The following is a 14,923-nucleotide window of genomic DNA, read 5'->3' as shown; positions in this document are numbered from 1 at the left end:
CAGCAGTAGTAGTAGCAGCAGTCGTAGCAGAAGCAGCAGCAGCTGTAGTAGCAGCAGCTGTAGCAGCAGTGGTAGCAGCAGCAGCAGTAGTAGCAGCAGCAGCAGTAGTAGCAGCAACAGTAGTAGCAGCAGTAGTAGTAGCAGCAGTAGCAGCAGCTGTAGTAGCAGCAGCAGTAGCAGCAGTAGTAGCAGCAGCAGTAGCAGTAGCTGCAGTAGTAGCAGCAGTAGCAGCAGCTGTAGTAGCAGCAGTAGTGGTAGCAGCAGTAGTAGTAGCAGCAGTAGTAGCAGCAGTAGTAGTAGCTGCAGCAGCAGTAGTAGCAGCAGTAGCAGCAGCTGTAGTAGTAGCAGCAGCAGTAGCAGCAGTAGTAGTAGCAGCAGCAGTAGTAGCAGCAGCTGTAGTAGTAGTAGCAGCAGTAGCAGCAGCAGTAGTAGCAGTAGTAGCAGCAGTATCAGCAGCAGTAGTAGCAGCAGTAGCAGCAGTAGTAGTAGCAGCAGTAGCAGTAGTAGCAGCATCAGTGTCCGTTGTGTCCGTTGTGTGCGTGACGTGTTTCTCTACGGGGGGGGTGTAAAACGAAGCTGACACAAACGTGTGTTTGTTTTTATTGTACCGGGGGTGAGGCCCACTACTGAGCTGCGTGGCTCTTTTTCCGAAGCGACCTGCATGGCTGTCACAAATGATAGCTCGACCAAGTGGATCGTCATCATCGCGTGGAAATTTTATCACAACCAAATACTCTAAACGCGTGGTGTGGATTCTAAATGTGGAGGGGAAAACCGGAGGTCCCGCAGATAAATCCACACGACCACGGGGGAGACAGACACGCAAACTCCAAATAGACAGCAGGCGTCAGGGTAGGGATCGAACCCACGACCTCCTGCGTACCAGGCGAGGTAGTTAACATCTCCTAGCCACCGTGGCGCTGTATGCGCATGCTCGGGGGGGGGGCGCCGGCACTCGGCGAAGCGAGGCGATTGGCAGCTGTTTTTGCTTATTTCTGACAACGCGATGGAGATGAAATCGTCGCATTAGCGGAGACATTTCATTATCATTCAGATTTGTTTGAAATCATTTCGTGTCGTTATCGAGCTAAAGAGATACATATATACACACCATAACTCGAGATAAGCATTAGTGTCGTTGCGGAGAAGATAGAATAGAAGCCACGCGTCTCCTCACGTGTCCGTCTCTCCACGTAAACAGCACGAGTCGTCACCGACACAACCCACCGGCTTACTGCGAGTGCATCGCTTCAGCAGCATTGGTTTCGACACGCAGTGTCCCATCAGCAGGGTCGGGCTTGCTGGAACCGATGCTGGTGCACTGCCGATGTTGCACGCTAGCAGCGTCTGTAAGAAACGAAGCTTTGTTGCAGAGGGGGAGGCTCCCACACGCCTCCCTTGAGGCGTTCAACTCCTACTGATGCTACTACCACTCCGCCCTTCGCCGTGGGACGCGCGGTAAAGTTTCACGACCGGACAGAAACGGTTGGAACACGAGGAGCGGACCCATCCGCTGAAACGTTTTACAGAGGAAATCAAAAGGCATATTAACCTTTAGCAAAACATCCCCACCGGTGATTCTTCTGTTCCAAGAGGTAAAACTACCTTGAGGAGCAACGCAATCACTCGGCACGTTCATCAAAGAGCAGCGCCCCAGGACGAGGAGGCGCGTGGTGCAATGGGCGGCACCACGTCACGTGCTGCATGCTGCTGCACGTGCCCTTTTGTGACGGCGCTGTCTGGCGAGCGCGTTGAGTTTGTCGCTGTCGGTTGTGTCCCGCCCGTGGACGGCTGCCAAGGCGGCGGCGTCGTCGTCGGAGCGGCGTTCCGTTCTGTCGAAGAGGCGCGGACGCGTCGTCCGCGCGCCAAGCGACGTCCACGGACGTCGCTTGGAGCGGACCCAAGTTGGAGGGGCGGCCTCGTGCCCCCGTGCAGCTTCTGGAACGGGCCGATTTCATTTCAGTTGCCACCGGCACGGCCGCTCCTTGTGAGGCTGTGAAAAGGCTGCAGCGGAAATTAACGGCGGTCATGCGAGCTCTTGCCAACCGAGGTATTGAATTAACAAACGAAATGAGAAAAAAACGGTTCCGGACCGATAAAAACGACGGCAGCAGGCGAGTGGGAGCAGGTGATGCGATTTCTCCAAACGGCTGCCATTCAGGGCGACATCAGACGACGCTATCAGACACTTGGATCGGAGAAACGGAGGCGTAAATATTCACGGAGGAGGCGTTATCCACCATCTCGGCTTTTCTGTTGACGCAGTCGCCGCGGCATCAATGGGAAATTCACTGTTGGTAACCGGAGCTCATTTACATAAATATGGGCAGAACATCAGTGACGGCACGGCAAGTAAGTCGCGCACGCCCTTTGGCGTCCTCTGGTCTAACACAGATTGAAACAAGGCTCAAAAGAAATCCGTTTCAAGGACAATGCATATCTTATTAGAGTATGGTTTTTGTTTGCATTCTGACCACAAATATTATGGGTAATGCAGACATGATTCCTTGTAAAAGGTTTCAGTTTGGAGTTTTAACATCTTAACACAACTGTTTTGTTGCCAGAAAAAAGGGGGAACCCCTATTATCAAGCAAGCCAATGTTTATTTGTTGCACGAAAAGTCACATTTAGCCAGTTACTCAGCTAGCTTACAGTGGAGATCTGTGGTGCCACCAGCACAGAGCAAGAACAAACATCCGAGTGATTCAAAACAATATTGACGAAATACTGTAAGCACGCACATTGCATCAACAACGAGGAGGAGGAGTGCGGTTTGAGAGGAGGGAGATCGCGCGAGATGAAGGGAGCGCGCTCGAGTGATGAAAACAACCACGGCGAGGACGCGCAGAGCAACGGCGGCAAATGGGTTGGGTGCAGAAACAGCCGCGCTCCGCGTTCTGAGCGAGGAGCGATTGGGAACGGGGGAGGGAGCCGAGCCTGAGCTGAGAGGCGAAGGCTTCCAGTAACGTGGGGCAGCAGCAGCAGCCCCACGTGACGCGTCGCCAAACCTCCTTTTATCAGCCGCTATTCTTAGTAAGAACAGCAGCAGGGAGGAGGCACTGCTGAGGTTGTGGCTGGGAATTTTCGGAGTCGCGAGGTCCTTTAGGATATTTGGTGGATTTGTTTCGGGGGACCTTTGACCAAAAATGGGCGATTTCTGTCTGGGACGCATCCGGAGAGCACAGCGGAGCGCTGGGGACCCGGGGGCAGGCTGCTGAAGGCTGCCCCGGGGGGGGGGGGGGACGACGAAGTGAAGCGGTGGACGATCGCGCGGTGTGGAGCGAGCGCTGTGGGAGACTGGACCCCAGCGATAGGCGGCTGCTCTGGCTGCGAATATCGCGCGCGCCTCTCGCAGATCCGTGCCGATCACGAAGCCCACGGTGTTTGTTTTGCCCGCCGCCCCGTGTCAACCCGCTACTCCATGGCAGTCGCCGTCGTCCATTTGGCCGAAACGTCGCCATGCCGGTCAGTGCGTTGCTGGTCGACCGATTCCAACTTCGTGCCGTGGCTGGGAAACGAACTCGGTCCGCCGAGTTCGCCGACACCCCCCGGGCGTCACGTGCTCGCCGGAGCGCTCCGTCACGGGGCTCCACCACGCCACTGCTCCATCACTCCACCGCTCCACCACTCCATCACTCTACCACTCCACCACTCCACCACTCCACCACTCCACCTCTCCACTGTTCCACCTCTCCACTGCTCCACCACTCCACCACTCTACCACTCCATCACTCAACCTCTCCACCACTTCACTCCACCACTCAACCTCTCCACGACTCCACCTCTCCACCGCTCACGAGCTCCGCGGGAATACCCCAGCCCAATGGGGGCGACGTAGCGGCGAGCGCCACTCGGCGACGACAACCAGGGGAGGGGAGGCTGGGCCTCGTCTCTCCATCGACCCGCGGGCGCGTGTGGAGCAGCGGCAGTGAGGGCCGGCGCCGCGCTCCATCGACCCGGCGTCACGCCTAATCGGGTGTGAATGTGGCCGAATGGAGTTTGCGTGTTCTCCCCGTGGTCGCGGGGATTCTTCTCCAGGTCCTCCGGTTTTTTCCCTCCCATATTTAGAATGAACGTGCGTCTAGAGTATTTGGCTACTGCTATGAAATTCCACGCGATGAGCCACTTTCGTTGAGCTATCATACGTGGCCAGGTCAGATCTTCTGAAAAAGAACTGGGGAGCGGTAGTGTAGCGATTAGCGTACTGCGCTACGAACCTGGCGGCTTGGGTTCCATTCCCGCTCACGGCCAACATCAGTGACAATTATACGGGGGATCTTTGTCTTTGTTTCAGAGTACGAGAGGTGCACGCATGCTCGCATGGTGGGGCGCGGTGCTGCAGTGGTTAGCGGCACTTGCGCCACGAAGTCGGTGAGGACCAATTCAATACCCACTCATGGCCAACATCAGTGGCGAATATCAGAACCGTGCTAGGTTGACTGAGCCTCATTGAGTACCGGGTGCTGATGGACTCACACTTTGCACCAGGTACTCATTTGAGACTCAGTCGACCGGGGAAACGGCAAGGCAGCCGGGTGTGGTGCTGGCCACATCACCCCCCACGTGTGCCGTGCCGGCCTGCTGCCATAGGTACTACTCGCTCACAGCACTCGTCCTAACGGTCTGTTCAGGCCACATAGGGAGGGGATCCCAACGCAGAATGTCTCTCAGTTTGATCTTCCACGAGGCTCATGGTTCACCCTAAACTGCATCTGCACAAATTGTGGTCGATGTGGACACCTGATGCACCGATGGAAAATGAAAACCTCACGAGTACCCAACCGTGATCACCCAGAAGAGATCGTACAACGGAGAACGACGCAATGTCCGATCCACAAACACGAAGGCGATTTTTTTTCCTTCATTATATATTCCTTTTATTTTTCTTGCGACCTGTGTGTATGAACTGATTCTTGTATTTTCAAGAGATTCTTAGCTCGCAGGGTACTTCAAAATAAACTGAACTGCAACTGGACTGATCACAGCGATGAAACACTCCTGACGTGGTTGTCTGGGCTCAACCACCTGCATGTGAAATTGTAGTTTACATGGGCTGTACAAAAGAAGACGAATAAGGGGGGGGGGGGGGGAGTGGATGAGATCTTTGTCTTTGTTGCAGCATCCCCTGCGCATGACGTAGAGACGTGGGCTGACCAACACGTGGCCACCGTGGGAATCGACTTTGTGTGTGTGTGTGCGTGAAACATTTTAAACTGAGACACAGAACTCGGCCCTGCGTGCGCCGCAGAGCGTGGCCCCACGGCCAGTGGGTTGTAGAAAGCTCCGGCCTCGCCGTAGCGGCGTGCTGGAGGCGTGCGTGGTGCCCCGCCGCGCAATCATCCCCCCACGTCCCCGCGAGCGGAGGGGCGTGCGACGTTTCGGAGAGAGTTGGGGCCCGGGTCCAGTGGGAGAGCTGCTGCTGCTGGGTGGGTTGCTGAGTGGCTGTGTGGGTGAGTTGCTAGGTGGCTGGGTGGGTGAGTGGCTGGGTGGCTGGGTGAGTGGCTGGGTAGGTGAGTGGTTGGGTGGCTGGGTGAGTGGCTGGGTGAGTGGCTGGGTAGGTGAGTTGCTGGGTGACTGGGTGGGTGGCTGGGTGGATGGGTGAGTGTGAATCACTGTCACGATGCCCTCCCCCCCCCATACGAGAGGGGCTGGAGCCGAACCCGGTTGAGATTGGTGGAATGAGGTCCCACCTTGTGTCTAAACCTGCTCATTATTATTATTCCTGTCTGTGTCAGACGCACTCTGCATCTGTGTGTCTTCTGTATGTCACAGATACTCTGTGCGCCTGTTTGTCTGTCTCGGACTCGATGCTCGCCTGTGTCTCCGCGTGTCTGTCACGTGTCTGTCTCGTGAGCTCGTGGAGAGTGTCCGAGTGACCCCGCGGGGAGGCGTCTCCGCCATGACCCTGGATGACCTCTTTCTGTGTTTACCCCTCCCCCCTCATCCCTCCCCCTCACCCCTCACCCCTCGTCCTCCGCGCTTCAAGTGCTGAATCGATCGCACAGGATGGGGGGGGGGGCTTCAAGGAGCTGGGCCCCTCTCAGCAGGGGCCACGCCACAAAGCCATCGCTCTGTGTGTGTGCAAACACCGCTGGCTGGGGAGACAAAGGTGGCCGGGCGTGGCGTTAACCGCTCCACCTCCTCGTGTGCCGTGTTGGTCTCCACAGGCGCTCGCAGACTGTCCCCAGCGCAGCAGCTGGAGGGTTTCTCCAGCTGCTGCTGCCGGAGAAACCCTCATCAAGTGGAAAAAAACAAAACATCTTAATACATAGAGGACGGTGCAGCTTGGGCAATTGTTGATATCGCCGGTTGCTCGCGGCTCCGAGTCGTCGCCTGTAGGGGAGGAGCGACGCGGGCGCTGTGCGGCTCGGGATTGTTGATTTTCTTGTTGCCATCGCAGCGATCTGCGCTCGTGATCTCTGCTCAGACGCGAAAGCGGTGGGCAATTTGCATCTGACGGAAATAGTCAAAGGGGCTACGGAGCCCGGCGGTGTTTGTGTCTGTCCATCTGTGTTGCTGCGTGTCTGTCCGTCTGTGTTGCTGCGTGTCTGCCTGTCCGTGTGTCTTTGTGCCGCACGTGTGCTTATGAGGAGCAGTAGAGCAGCGGCCCCGGTGTCTCCCCTAGGTCGACTCAGCTGTAAATGAGTTACATGGTGCAGGCCACCCACTCGCCTCGGTTGCCGGGCCAGCCTTCACAACAACACTTGTCAAGGGCCATGCGGAGGGGGGGGGGGGGGTCTGGGTGTTTGCGTCTGAATCTATCAACGCAGCTTTCTGGGGTAATCACTCAACGCCCTTCCTCCAGGACTAGGGCAGAGGACAGGGCAGGGCCTGGGAAACGTGAGGGTCGGGCTTGGGCAGGGATTGGGCAGGGCTGGTGCATTGAATGGGCAGGGGTAGGGGGCCGGCCTGTGATGGACACCACGTGCACGTCCTCGTGATGATAACTCTCTCCTGATGCTGGCGGGATGTTTGGCCAAATTCGTTTTCGAGCCGGGAGCGGGAGACGGCCACTCGGGCGGCACTGTCGCCTGCCGCCTTCCCGCGTCACCCAGACAAAGGTCCCCCACGCAGCGGGGGGGGGGGGGCAGCACCACGCCCGGCCGCCTTTGTCTCCCCAGTGGCGATGCTTACACGTCGCACCAGGTACTCATTTGAGTCTGAGTCGACCTAGGGGAGGCCCAGGGCCGGTTCAGATAATCGTCACCGGTGTTAGCCGCTAACTGACACACCACCGCTACCCACACCATTACACACAGACAGACATGCAGACGGACACACACAGACAGACACACACAGACAGACACACAGACACACAGACAGACACACACACAGACACACATACAGACACACACACACAGACAGACACACACACACAGACACACACACAGACAGACAAACAGACACACAGACAGACACACAGACACGCAGACAGACACAGACAGACAGACACACAGACACACAGACAAACACACACACAGACAGACACACAGACACACATATATACACACAGACAGACACAGACAGACACACAGACAGACACACAGACACACAGACACACAGACAGACACACAGACACACACACAGACACACACGTCCAGCAAAGAGCCACAGACAGGGTGGGTGGGTGAGTGTGTTTCGGGGAACGGTGGCGCAGTGGTGAACGCGCTGTTCAACGCACCTTGCCACCTAAGTTCAATTCCCGGCCATGGCTAGCATCGGTGACGAGTATTATCATAACATGAGCTGGGCCTCCCCTAGGTCGACTCAGCCTTAAATGAGCCCCTGTGCGCGAACGTCAGCGCCGGGGAGACAAGGGGTCGTGGTGTGTATCGCCGTCGTCGCCTTTAATAGGCGCTCGCTAACAGCAGCGCTGAGCCCACGCCCTGCGCGGCTCCAGGAGGGAGAAGTCTCCCTGTGTTCCATGCTCTGTGTTGTTGGTGGACGCGTGGAGGGGAGCGGGCTTGGCTTCGCGTCTTGAGAGGAGGCTGTGATAGTGGAAGCGAGACGGGGGTTTAAACCAAACGCATTACGCCCGTAAAAATAGCTGCTGGCTTAGCATCAAGTGTCAGGGCTGCTGGGAGACTGCCCCGGTGCCCCCCTCCCACACCTCGCATCCAGCCACCTCAGCCCGGCCCGACAAGACCCACTCCCTCCCCACCGGCTTACTCGCTCGCTCGCTCGCCTCTTGTCCGTCCATCCATCTGTCCTGCCGTCTGCCTGTCTGTCCATTCGTATGTGCGTCTGTCTGTGTGTCTGTCCAGCTGTCTGTCCATTCGTATATCTTAAATGTGGCGGCTTCATCCAACTCACCCCGATCACCCTCGCTCTACCCCACTCACCCCGCTCACCCTCGCTCTACCCCACTTACCCCACTCACCCTCGCTCACCCCACTCACCCTCGCTCACCCCACTCACCCCACTCACCCTTACTCACCCCACTCACCCCACTCACCCCACTCACCCTCGCTCACCCCGCTCACCCTTACTCACCCCACTCACCCCACTCACCTCACTCACCCTCGCTCACCCCACTCACCCTCGCTCACCCTCGCTCACCCCGCTCACCCTTGCTCACCCCACTCACCCCACTCACCCCACTCACCCTCGCTCACCCCACTCACCCTCGCTCACCCTCGATCACCCCACTCACCCTCGCTCACCCCACTCACCCTCGCTCACCCCACTCACCCCACTCACCCCACTCACCCTCGCTCACCCCACTCACCCTCGCTCACCCTCGCTCACCCCGCTCACCCTTGCTCACCCCACTCACCCCACTCACCCTCGCTCACCCCACTCACCCTCGCTCACCCTCGCTCACCCCACTCACCCTCGCTCACCCCACTCACCCTCGCTCACCCCACTCACCCTCGCTCACCCTCGCTCACCCCACTCACCCCACTCACCCTCGCTCACCCTCGCTCACCCTCGCTCACCCCACTCACCCCCGCTCACCCTCGCTCACCCCACTCAACCCACTCACCCTCGCTCACCCCACTCACCCTAGCTCACCCTCGCTCACCCCACTCACCCTCGCTCACCCCACTCACCCTCGCTCACCCCACTCACCCCACTCACCCTCGCTCACCCCACTCACCCCACTCACCCTCGCTCACCCCACTCACCCTCGCTCACCCCACTCACCCCACTCACCTCGCTCTCCCCACTCACCCCACTCACCCTCGCTCACCCCACTCACCCTCGCTCACCCCACTCACCCTCGCTCAAACCACTCACCCCACTCACCCTCGCTCACCCCACTCACCCCACTCACCCCACTCACCCTCGCTCACCCCACTCACCCCACTCACGCTCACTCACCCCACTCACCCTCGCTCACCCTCGCTCACCCCACTCACCCTCGCTCACCCCACTCACCCTCGCTCACCCCACTCACCCTCGCTCACCCTACTCACCCCACTCACCTCGCTCTCCCCACTCACCCTCGCTCACTCCACTCACCTCGCTCACCCCACTCACCCCACTCACCCTCGCTCACCCCACTCACCCTCGCTCACCCCACTGACCCCACTCACCTCGTTCTCCCCACTCACCCTCGCTCACCCCACTCACCTCGTTCTTCCCACTCACCTCGCTTTCCCCACTCACCCCACTCACCCTCGCTCACCCCACTCACCCTCGCTCACCCCACTCACCCTCGCTCACCCCACTCACCCCACTCACCCTCGCTCACCCCACTCACCCTCGCTCACCCCACTCACCCCACTCACCCTCGCTCACCCCACTCACCCTCGCTCACCCCACTCACCCTCGCTCTCCCCACTCACCCCACTCACCCTCGCTCACCCCACTCACCCTCGCTCATCCCACTCACCTCGCTCTCCCCACTCACCCCACTCACCCTCGCTCACCCCACTCACCCTCGCTCACCCCACTCACCCTCGCTCACCCCACTCACCCCACTCACCCTCGCTCACCCCACTCACCCCACTCACCCCACTCACCCTCGCTCACCCTCGCTCACCCCACTCACCCCACTCACCCTCACTCACCCCACTCACCCTCGCTCACCCCACTCACCCTCGCTCTCCCCACTCACCCCGCTCACCCTCACTCACCCCACTCACCCTCGCTCTCCCCACTCACCCCACTCACCCTCGCTCACCCCACTCACCCTCACTCACCCCACTGACCCTCGCTCTACCCCAGTCGGCCGTCAGTCTCCGCGAGTCGCTCTATCTCACGCACATCATCGACCACAGTCACGACAGCGACGCCACTCACACGCGCAGGGGAGCCGCACCGACCCCAGCACTGACTACCGTGGGGAAGTATGGCCAAGCAACCCCCATTGCCGACACGGCGTGGAGAGGCGCTCACCCAGCAATGGGTTGACCAGGGATGCTGTCTATTGTTATTGTTGTTGTTTAACTGTTGTTAGTGTCTATTGTTGTTGTTGTTTAACTGTTGTCACTGTGCCTCCATTATGGAAATAAAGACGGCCACCACGCGTGGTTTCGGCCACATCGAAGGCAAAGATCCCCCGTGTAGCCTTAACGGACTGCTGGGGCAAGTGCTGTTAGCGAGCAGCACCTATGAAGGCAGGGACGGCACACGAGGGGGTGAGTGGCCAGCACTACGCCCGACCACCTTTGTCTCCCCCGTGGCGATGTTTACACACCGCACCAGGTACTCATTTGAGGCTGAGTCGACCTAGGAGAGGCCCATGACCGGTTCCAATAATCGTCACCGGTGTTGCCCGTGAGCAAGAATCAAACTCGGGTCGCCGGGCTCGTAGCTCCTGCGAAGTGGCGACGGAGAGGCGCTCCGTGCGTCGTGCCACTCCGCGTTCACCAGGACGAGGCAGTGAATCGCGTCCGTGCCGCTCCGGGATCGGCTCGGCACGGGGGCCCGGGGGGGGGGGACCCGGATGGCCGTGGCCACGTGGCAGCAATCGGCGTGCAGCGTGCGCCGATGAGGGGGTGGTGGTAGTGGTGCTGGTGGTAGGGGGGGGGGGTTGGTGGTGCTGGTGGTGGTGGGGGTTGGTGGTGGTGCTGGTGGTTGGTGTGGGGGTGGTCCCGGCTCCGAGCCGCGTCGCTCTTTGTCGCTGCTATCGCCAGCGCAACCTCTCTTATCGCCGCGATTGCTTTAGTGACGAAGTAGACAGGCAGACAATGAGGTCCGCTTCACGTGGTGTAGTAATCTGTCTCTCCACGTAAACAACATCCAGACATTTCTTACACACCCCGGCGTTCTGGGATTGCGTAATCTCTGCAGCATTGATGGATCGAGGGCAAGTACAAACTCTGGACTGGTTTCGACGTGCAGTGTCTCATCAGCAGTCAGGCTTGAGTTGAATCGATGCTGGTGTTCAGATCTTATAGGCAGGGTCCCGGCCCTTTTTACGCTACGGGGGTCACAGTGCTTCTGTGACCTTTAACCCCCCCCCCTGCCCGCTCGCTCGCTGCCACGGGCAGACTCGCTGCAGGGCTGCCCCGGCGGAGTCCCGCTCGCGAGAGGGCCCAGAACGAGCTCGTGGTGGTGGGTCGGTGCCGCTCTTCACGAGGCCACGCCCGGCCCACTGAGAGCTCGCGCGACACGAGCTCAGTCGCCTCCTCGTTGCGCTTCTTTGGCTGCCGCCGCCGCCGGTTTTGTTCCCGTGAACTTCACTCGTCGATGCCTCCACTCGAGCACTCAGTCGAACAAACGCGATCGCGTCAATGCCCACCAAACTGCGTGCCACCACCACGCTGCAGGTCAGAACAACACACTCTCACCTACTCAATCACCCACTCACTAATCCACTCACCCAACCCCCGTTACCCACTCACCCACCCACCTACTCAATCACCCACTCACCCAACCCCTTACCCACTCACTGATCCACCCACTTACTCATTCACTCACTTATCCACCCACTCACCACACTGCAGGTCACAAAACACTCACCCACTCAGAGACTCACCCACTCATCTACTCACTCACCCACTCACTCACCCACCCACCCACTCACCACACTGCAGGTCACCTCACTTCTTTCGCTCTGCTCCTTCCCTCGCGCTCCTCCACTGCTCAAATCTCTCCTCCCATCGTCGTTTCTTCCCCCCCCCCCCCAGCTCTTAACAACAAAAACGTCGCTCAATTCCAGAAGCGAGTCCCACTCTCCTCGATTACAGCATTGACAATAGCGCTGATTGTTGCGGGCCGTTTAACGTTTTGTGCCTTTGGACCTGTATTAAACGACCATGTAAAATGCATCTAAGGGGATTATTGTTATAGGGATGCCACGGTGGCGAGATGTTAACTACCTCACCTGGTATACAGGAGGTCGACGGTGCGATCACGACCCTGACACCTGTTTACATTTGGAGTTTGCGTGTCTCTCTGCCCTCCACATTTACAACCAACGTGCGTTTAGAGTATTTGGCTGCTATAAATGTCCACGTGATGAGCCACTTCGTTGAGCTGTCATTTGTGGCCAGGCCGCTTCAGAAAAGAGCTACATAGCTCACTGGGCCTTAGCTGGGAAAAATGTAAAATATTTTTTTTGTTTATTTGACGATTTGTGTGTACACTATGTATGTTGATCTTCTTTCGCGCCGTACGTCGCCAACCGCGCTAACCGAAGGTGCGGGTTGAAGAACAGCGCGTGCCGCGTGCGCCTTGGGGTGGGCAGTGATGGGCCCAGAGAGAGGGAGGGAGAGGGTCTCTCTGCCTGCCTGTCGGCGCCTGAGCCGGGGCTTGGTGAGGCCACCGCGGCGGCAGACGGCGTGCTCCCGTCAGTCGCTCCCCACGGAAATCAGTCGCGTGGAGCGCAGGGAGCCGTGCCAGGCGGCGCGGCGCGCTGCTGCTCACCGCCCGCAGCAGACGGCGCGGGCGGCACGGGCAGCGGGAAGTGCGGGCGGGGGGGGGGGGGCTCCTGACGACCACGTCGGAGCCGTGGGACAGCAGCGACCTCGGGGTAGGTTCCGGGTCACGAAACAAGCTGCTGGTGGTGGTGGCAGGCAGCGTGGTGGTGGTGGCAGGGAGTGTGGTGGTGGTGGTGGCAGGGAGTGTGGTGGTGGTGGTGACAGGCAGGGTGGTGGTGGTGGCAGGGAGTGTGGTGGTGGTGGTGGTGGTGGCAGGGAGTGTGGTGGTGGTGGTGGTGGCAGGGAGTGTGGTGGTGGCAGGGAGTGTGGTGGTCGTGGTGGTGACAGGCAGGGTGGTGACACTCGTGTCTCACAGCGAGAAGTAACTGGGTTCCATTTCTGTCTCGGGCGCCTGTTTTCGTGTCTAGTTTGTACATTCTCCCCCTGTTCTGCATGGGTTCCCTCCGGGTTCCCGTTTTACTCATCCCCCCATGGCTTAATAAAACAACACACACACAATGTAACCGATATCGGCCAAAATATTCCAATGCTGAGACATTACCTGCAAATCACTCGATTGGGATCACACGGACGGCAGTAGCAGTAAGATCGCCCCTGGCTGCGAACAACTTGGCAGGACCCTCCCGAAAGAGAGTCTTGAGGCTCTCCTGGCTACAACGAGCGCAATCACCGAGTCCATTAACTCCACGTGGCCGTGTGCGGTTCGACCTCTCTGTCGATCGTGGCCTCAACCCGACCACCGCGCACGCGCGCACGCGGTTTCACTCCGCTCGGCACCGATCCATCCGCGGAGCGTCAGCGCCATGGGTAACCGTGCGGCTCACAGTTGATATTCAGCTTCTCTCTTCTGAAGTTCCTGCGGCAGAGCTGCTTGCCTGTCGTGGTGGTGGGCATGACGGGCCCCTCACGGTGACGTCTACAGAAGAGAGAGAGAAGGCCTGGCAGGGGCATCTCCCCCGCATAACCCTGGCCGCCTCCTTGATCCCAGGATTCGCTGCCACGCTACCACTGATAGCCGCTCCAATAGCACCCCCCCCCCCCGCAACCCCCTCGACCCCCCCCCCCCCCCCCCATGGAACTCCCTCCCCAGACAACTCTACCTGGTCCCCTCTTTCTCTCTGCTGTCAAGTCTCTGCTCAGTCTCCCTCCACAGCCCCGTGGTTTCACAACCTCCTGCATTGCTTCCTTTCTCTCCTTCGCTGGAGTGGGTGGGTGAGGTGAGTGAGTGGGTGAGTGGTTGAGTGAGTGGGTAGGTGGGTGGGTGAGTGAGTGAGTGGGTGGGTGAGTGGGTGGGTGAGTGAGTGGGTGGATGGGTGAGTGGGTGGATGGGTGAGTGGGTGGATGGGTGAATGAGTGGGTGGGTGGGTGAGTGAGTGGGTGGATGAGTGTAGCGGTTTGTGCGCTGCGATACGAACCCAGCATCCCGAGTTCGATGCCCGCTCACGACCAACCCATCTTAAGATGATCTGAACCGGTCCTGGGCCTACTATAGGTCGACTCAGCCTCAAATGAGTACCTGGTGCGGTGTGTAAACATCAGCACTGGGTAAACAAATGCGGCTGGGCGTGATACTGGCCACCCACCACTTTGTGTCCCGTGCCGGCCTCCATAAGTACTCCCGAACAGAACTTGGCTCAACAGTCTGTTAAGGCTATAGAGGGTATCTGTCTTTGATTGATTTGGTGTGTGAGTGGGTGGGTGAGTGAGTCAGTGGATGTGCGAGTGGTTGAGTGAATGGGTAAGTTAGTGGGTGGGTGAGTGAGCACATAGGTGAGTGGGTGAGTAAGTGAATTGGTGGGTGAGTGGGTGATGAAGTGGGTGGGTGAGTAAGTGAATGGGTGGGTGAGTGGGTGAGTGAGTGGGTGGGTGAGTAAGTGAATGGGTGGGTGAGTGGGTGAGTGAGTGGGTGGGTGAGTAAGTGAATGGGTGGGTGAGTGAGTGAGTGGGTGGGTGAGTGAGTGGGTGGGTGAGTAAGTGAATGGGTGGGTGAGTGGGTGAGTGGGTGGGTGAGTAAGTGGGTGGGTGAGTAAGTGAGTGGGTGGGTGAGTGAGTGGGTGACTTTATCCCCTTCCTCGCTCCCTCCCTCCCAT

At 58.8% G+C, this 14,923-nt stretch overlaps 1 protein-coding gene across 2 annotated transcripts in view; it reads left to right on the top strand.

Annotated features, from left to right (window-relative positions):
* Positions 1-14,923, top strand: part of LOC133348822 (cAMP-specific 3',5'-cyclic phosphodiesterase 4B-like) — a 285,363-nt gene that overhangs the window by 96,210 nt on the left and 174,230 nt on the right. The window lies entirely within an intron of this gene.

Source organism: Lethenteron reissneri, chromosome 4 (assembly GCF_015708825.2).
Source record: "Lethenteron reissneri isolate LAM-NWPU_2019-01 chromosome 4, ASM1570882v1, whole genome shotgun sequence".
NCBI classification, from domain to species: domain Eukaryota; kingdom Metazoa; phylum Chordata; class Hyperoartia; order Petromyzontiformes; family Petromyzontidae; genus Lethenteron; species Lethenteron reissneri.
Note: the sequence above shows the minus strand (reverse complement) of the source record. Positions and strands in the feature narration are given on the sequence as shown.